The sequence below is a fragment of the Mesoplodon densirostris genome, chromosome 2, assembly GCF_025265405.1.
Source record: "Mesoplodon densirostris isolate mMesDen1 chromosome 2, mMesDen1 primary haplotype, whole genome shotgun sequence".
Classification (NCBI taxonomy): domain Eukaryota; kingdom Metazoa; phylum Chordata; class Mammalia; order Artiodactyla; family Ziphiidae; genus Mesoplodon; species Mesoplodon densirostris.
The window spans coordinates 48868916-48874488 of NC_082662.1; the positions used below are offsets into that span (position 1 = coordinate 48868916).

A 5573-nucleotide genomic window follows, 5' to 3' on the forward strand; every position below is an offset into this window, starting at 1 on the left:
AAAGGCACAAAGGGCACAGAGAGGAAGAAGCAGCTGATTTACCTGAGAGAATCATGGGAGCTTTTCAGAGGATGTGATTGTTGAACTGACCCTTGAAGAAGAAGCAAGATTTGCCAGGTAGACAAGGTAGATAGAGAATTTCAGACAGAGAGAGCAGTAACAGCAAAGGCAGGGAGGAATGAAAGAGCATCTTTCTCCTAAAAGCATAATGATACACTCTTCCCCCAAATATCAGTCAAAGGGTGTTTTATAAATAACTCTGGATCTTAGAGATCATCTTTATAGTAAATTTTTACTCTACATTTTTAAAATGTATTCTAAAACTAGCTTGTTTTCACTAATCAGTCAATGGTACAACTAGGATTGATGGTGTTTCCCCAAATTCTCTGATGACAAGACTTGTCTGGGGTTCTTGTTAAATACACAGCCTCCTGGGTCCCTGGAGCTCCTCATTCAATGGGTCTGGGAGGAAGTCAGAAACTTGTAATGTCGAACAAGTACCCCCAGGAAATTCCCATCAACAGAGAAGTTTGATGAACACTAGGTGGGCCCTGATGTCCAGCACTCCTCTGATGATACTTTGCAGAGGAGGAAAACTCCAGTGCAGCAGTCAGCCTCCTGGTCAGTTAACAATTAAATCGTGTGAACCACTGCACTGAATAACTCGAAGATATATTTCATTAAAGAAGGTGACCATGAGCAGTGTGCTCGGTGTCTCTTTCTTCAACAGTGTTTCGGCAGAACTGACCCAGGGACACCTCTTCCTCTAGCCTCTGACCACCCGCCAACCATTTTTCCAGCCACAACTTTCAGAACCAACCAGTCAGCTATCCTCGGCCTCTGGGACCAGCCAACACCATTTTTTGAGCTTAGCTCCTTATTGCTGATCAACCATGAGCTCCTGGATTTTTCAGAATTATTCTACCCAGGTGGAGACCGCCATCCACCGCCTGGTGAACCTGCATCTGCAGGCCTCCTACACCTACCTCTCTCTCTGGGCTTTGATTTCCACCACGATGATGTGGCTCTGGAGGGCGTGGGTGACTTTTTCCATGAATTGGCTGAGGAGAAGCACAAGGGCACCGAACATCTCTTAAAGATGCAAAACCAGCGCTGCGGCCATGCCCTCTTCCAGGACTGCAGAAGCCATCTCAAGATGAGTGGGGTAAAGTCCAGGATGCTGTGGAAGCCACCCTGTTCATGGAGAAGAACCTGAACCAGGCGCTTTTCGCTCTGCATGCCCTGGGTTCTGCCCACACAGACCCCCAGCTCTCAGACTTCCTGGAGAGCCGCTTCCTGGATGAGCAGGTGAAACTCATCAAGAAGATGGGTGACCACCTGACCAACCTCTGCAGGCTGGCTGGTCCCCAGGTGGGGCTGGGCAAGTATTTCCTTGAAAGGCTCACCCTCAAGCATGACTAGGAGCCTCTGGAGCCCAGCAGCCTTTGAGAAGCCCCTCTGGTGTCAGTGCTTCTGCCTGAAGCCTCTCTCTGCAGCCACTGAACAGCCTTTTAACTGTCCTGGAGCCCTCTCCCAAGCCTTGGACCAAATGGAAACAGTAAAGCTTTTTGCAGCAAAAAATACTAACAATAATAATAATGTGAATTCGGAAGGCTTGAACCACATTTCTCTTTATAAACCCAGTGCCTGACACTTTTCCTGCACTGTCTCATCCAATCCCCTCAGTGCTCCTGCCAGGTAGATATTCTTTTACATTGTACAGATTTGGAAACCGAAACTCAAGAGGTTTGGGAAATTGTAGGTCATGAAGCTTATAGTAAGTAGCCAAATTGAAATTTAAAGCCAAATTCATCTGAATCCAGAGACCATGTTCTTCCCATTATCCCAGATTCTGGAAGGGTCTATGGCAGATTCTATCTTCACAAAGTCAATCTATACAAATGTCTAGCCACAGTTGAAGTCTGCATGCCTTTCCTCAGGATCTCTCCATTTTAGGTTGACCTTTCACTGACCTTTCCTGCCCCACCCCACCTGCTTCACCCCAAGAAGTCATCCAGTTTTCTCCTTGCCACTCCATTGCAATTTTCCACCCAGGTTATTTGTGTCTATAACAAGCAAGGCCACCCCAATGTCTGGCTTTAAAAGAAGCATGAGTCTTCATTCCCGAGGCAATGAGACCTTTTTTTCCAAGTTCCTTCCTTCAAAGTTCATGAACTTAATAAAAAAATAAGACCAGCTCTATTACAACCCAGACCTCTGCTGCAGGAAGCCAGGGCTGACTGAGTAAATGCAGTGCCTGAATGAAAAAGAAAATGTATTCATAGATCAGTGCTATCTTTGCCTTCCACCGACCAAATCCATAGATACACTGGGAGGCACCACAGTCCACATCTGAGCTTCCTGGTTACACACTACAGGTGACATTCACGTCACAAGGGCAAAGTGGACCTTGATATAGAGACGTTTACAGTCTTTGTTTATAGTCTTTTCTCCCCCTTGGAAGTAGAGCTTTGGAGAAGCCTGACACTTGACTCTTCAAAGTTGTTAGAGACGTGCATCCATCCAATCCCACACAGAATAGTATGAAAAACCCAGGGGATGCATGGAAGGAGTTACTCCAGGCTGTTTCTCATTGGCCTCTTGTTCCTCAGTGCCAGTGGCCATTGCCACATGCTTCTGCAGCTACCCAGTAATGGTCCCACGGTGGCCCTTACCATCACTTCAGCCTTCCAAATGGCTCCTCTTCTGAGAATCTTAAAGGTCACTAGTATTCCCCTCCCCTAGTATTCCCCCACTAGTATTCCCAACTCCTAGCAGCTCACTTGTATCCCTACTGCTCTAAGGCCTCCCTGGACCCTCCAGGAACTTGGTTCACCTGCCCATCAGTCCCCTGTTAGCATTCACACATCTGTTCAGAAGACATGTTCTGAGTGCCAATCATGCTCCCAGCATGAGGGATTCACCTTGAATAAGACTCATCCTTGCTTTCCTACCAGGCTCACCTCCTTCCCTGCCCAAACTCTCCTCTCACCATCCTATGGATGCTTCATTCTGCGCCACTCAATCACTCATCTTCTCTGCTTTGGCTGCCAAGCTGCTGGAGAAGTTTGCCTAACGAGGCTGAATTGCACCAGAAAAGAATTAGCCAACTCTGCCTTGGCTTCAGTTTCTACATCACAAGGCTGCAATGTGAAACAGAGGAGGGAAAGAATTTAAACCCCTAGTACACCATGTAACACAAGTAGGTGTTCAATAGATACTCCATCCAATTGCGGTGTGCTCTGAGCCACAGACCCTCATCAGGAAAATGGAGGCAGCAAAACAGCAAAGTCTTCAGGCCATAGAGAGGATTCAAAAACAAACATGTCAAAAGCCATTATTCCCTTGTGCCTTCCCCTAAATGAACATGGTCTGCCTGGGCTTTGGATCCCACACCATTGCCTGAGTTCTAGGTGGTTTCTGATCAGCGGCTTCACACTATTGCTATTGCACCAGAGGAGCTCTGCTGATGACAGGTTTAAGACCTGCTAGGCTCCTAGAGCCTGTGCCACTGCTTCCTAATTCTCAGCTAAGACCATCAAAAAGATTGCAGAAAGATACAGGAAACAAATCTCAGGAGGCCCTGCAGCCCGGGAGGTTTGGTGCAAGGAAATGTAACATCTCAGTGCCTGGAGCTCAGTGCTCCCAGGCCCTCGGCCCCCATCCCAGATGTGGTGGGCAGCAATGATGAGGAGTGGGTTGTATTTCCTGTGAATTAAGCCATCGGGTGGGAGAACAATGTCATCATTGATGGGGAAAGGTCACTGAAATTCCAAGGACACTTGAGGCCTTTCACTGAGTTGAGATAGAAATGCCTAATGTTAATCCTACGTAATATGAGACAACCCACTTTCTAATGACAGCCCACTTTCTAACGGGCCTACTGGCAGCTCAATTGGCCATTCACTGTGATTCAGTGCATCCTCAAGGAAGTGGTTTGGAAGGGAGGGAAATTTCTTTTTTTCTTTTAATCTGTGGTCCAAAACTCTCCCAGAATATATTAGCATGGGCTATTCTGATTCTTGGTGGAAAAGGTGTTCGCTCCATTCAACACTTACTTAGTTGGAAGGCGAGGGGTTCCAACCTCCACAAACAGTGAAATCAATATTCTTTCATTTATTAAATACACATTAATGGGGCACAGAATGTAATGAACACAAAGGCTATTTCTGCTGCCCTCCTTAGGGTGGTTTTTGGCCCGTGACCTTGGCTCTAAGGCCCATGTCTTTGCCCTTGTACTTTAGAGTTCATTCCTTTATTTGACAAATACTTAATGTGTGCTTCCCTTCTTCCAGGCACCGTAGTGAGGGATAAAATGGCCAACAAGACAGAGCCATTCTCTCTCCCCTTACACAGTTTATTCACTAACTGGAAAGTCAAACCATGACTTTATTCATTACAATTGAGTGGCACAAGTGTAATGCCAGGGGAAGTGCAGGATCCTCTGAGAACATAGAGCAGGCCCTCTGTAAGGGGAGAAAGGAAGAGGAATTTAAGAGGATCTTTGGAGAAGCTGACATTTCAGCTGGGCCTGGACAGAAGGCTAAGAGTTAGCCTGGGGAAGGGGGAGCAGGAAATAAGGGGGACAAAAGAAGGGCACTGTCCCTGGGCTGGAGGGAGTAGGGAGTGGAAGGGGTGAGGCGTGGCTGATGCAGAGCGAGCAGAGGCAGGGGAGGGCTGCCTGTCCCACTCCAGCTTTCCAGCTGCATGACGTCTCCAGACCTGTTTCAGCTCCAAGCTTTGCAACCTGCTTAGCTTGGGGACGGGAAGTTCCAACCTCCAAACACAGTGAAATCAATATTCTTTCATTTATTAAACACACATTAATGGGGCACCGAAGGTAATGAACACACAGGCTATTTCTGCTGCCATCCTTAGGGTGGTTTCTAGCCTGTAACCTTGGCTCTGAGGCCTATCTTCAGTGACAGCCCAGCCCCCAGAGTCCCAGGAAAGCTCCAGCTTCCCAGGGGCCACTTGTCAGGGAGGGGAATCCAGACCACCTCCACTCATGTCTCCAGGGTCAGATTCCCATAATTAGAAGAAATGGTCAGAGTGGGGAGGCGCAGGTGGTCCACTGAGTGGGACCCATGGTGCAGTGTTTCTGACACAGCGAGCTGTTTCCTCGCTCCTTTTCTTTGTCTTCGCTGGCAAGGAAATGATCTTCAGGAGAGTCGGGCACTGGAAGTGAACTCTTTGTCTCCCTAAATGAGTTCTCATCTCCTGGCTTGGATTAAACTCTGTACCAGAAACGAGAGTTTCTGCAGATAAAACTTTAAGGAAACATGAAGAACAAGAGCAGAGTTGAAGGATAGGGGTGTGACCAACATTTTTATTTTCAACAATGAGAAAAAAGTAGACACAGGAAAAGTCATTGGTGGCCTTGACACCGAGACCAAGCCAGGATGAAGACAGGTGATCAAGGAGGAGGCCCCAGGACATCAGAGAAGAAAGCAGTGGTGACCAGGAGAGCAAGCTCACTTAGCTGGCTGCCTTTTTGTGGACAGATACGAGTTGGCAGTTTAGCACAAGTCCATAGTTTCTCTGGGATTCAACGAACACGTGCCAAACACTTC

General features: G+C 47.5%; 1 pseudogene; it reads left to right on the forward strand.

The window, feature by feature from the left end:
• Positions 1–893: 893 nt before the first annotated feature.
• LOC132480097 (ferritin light chain-like) lies at positions 894–1422 on the forward strand (annotated as a pseudogene).
• The last annotated feature ends 4151 nt before the right edge of the window (positions 1423–5573 follow it).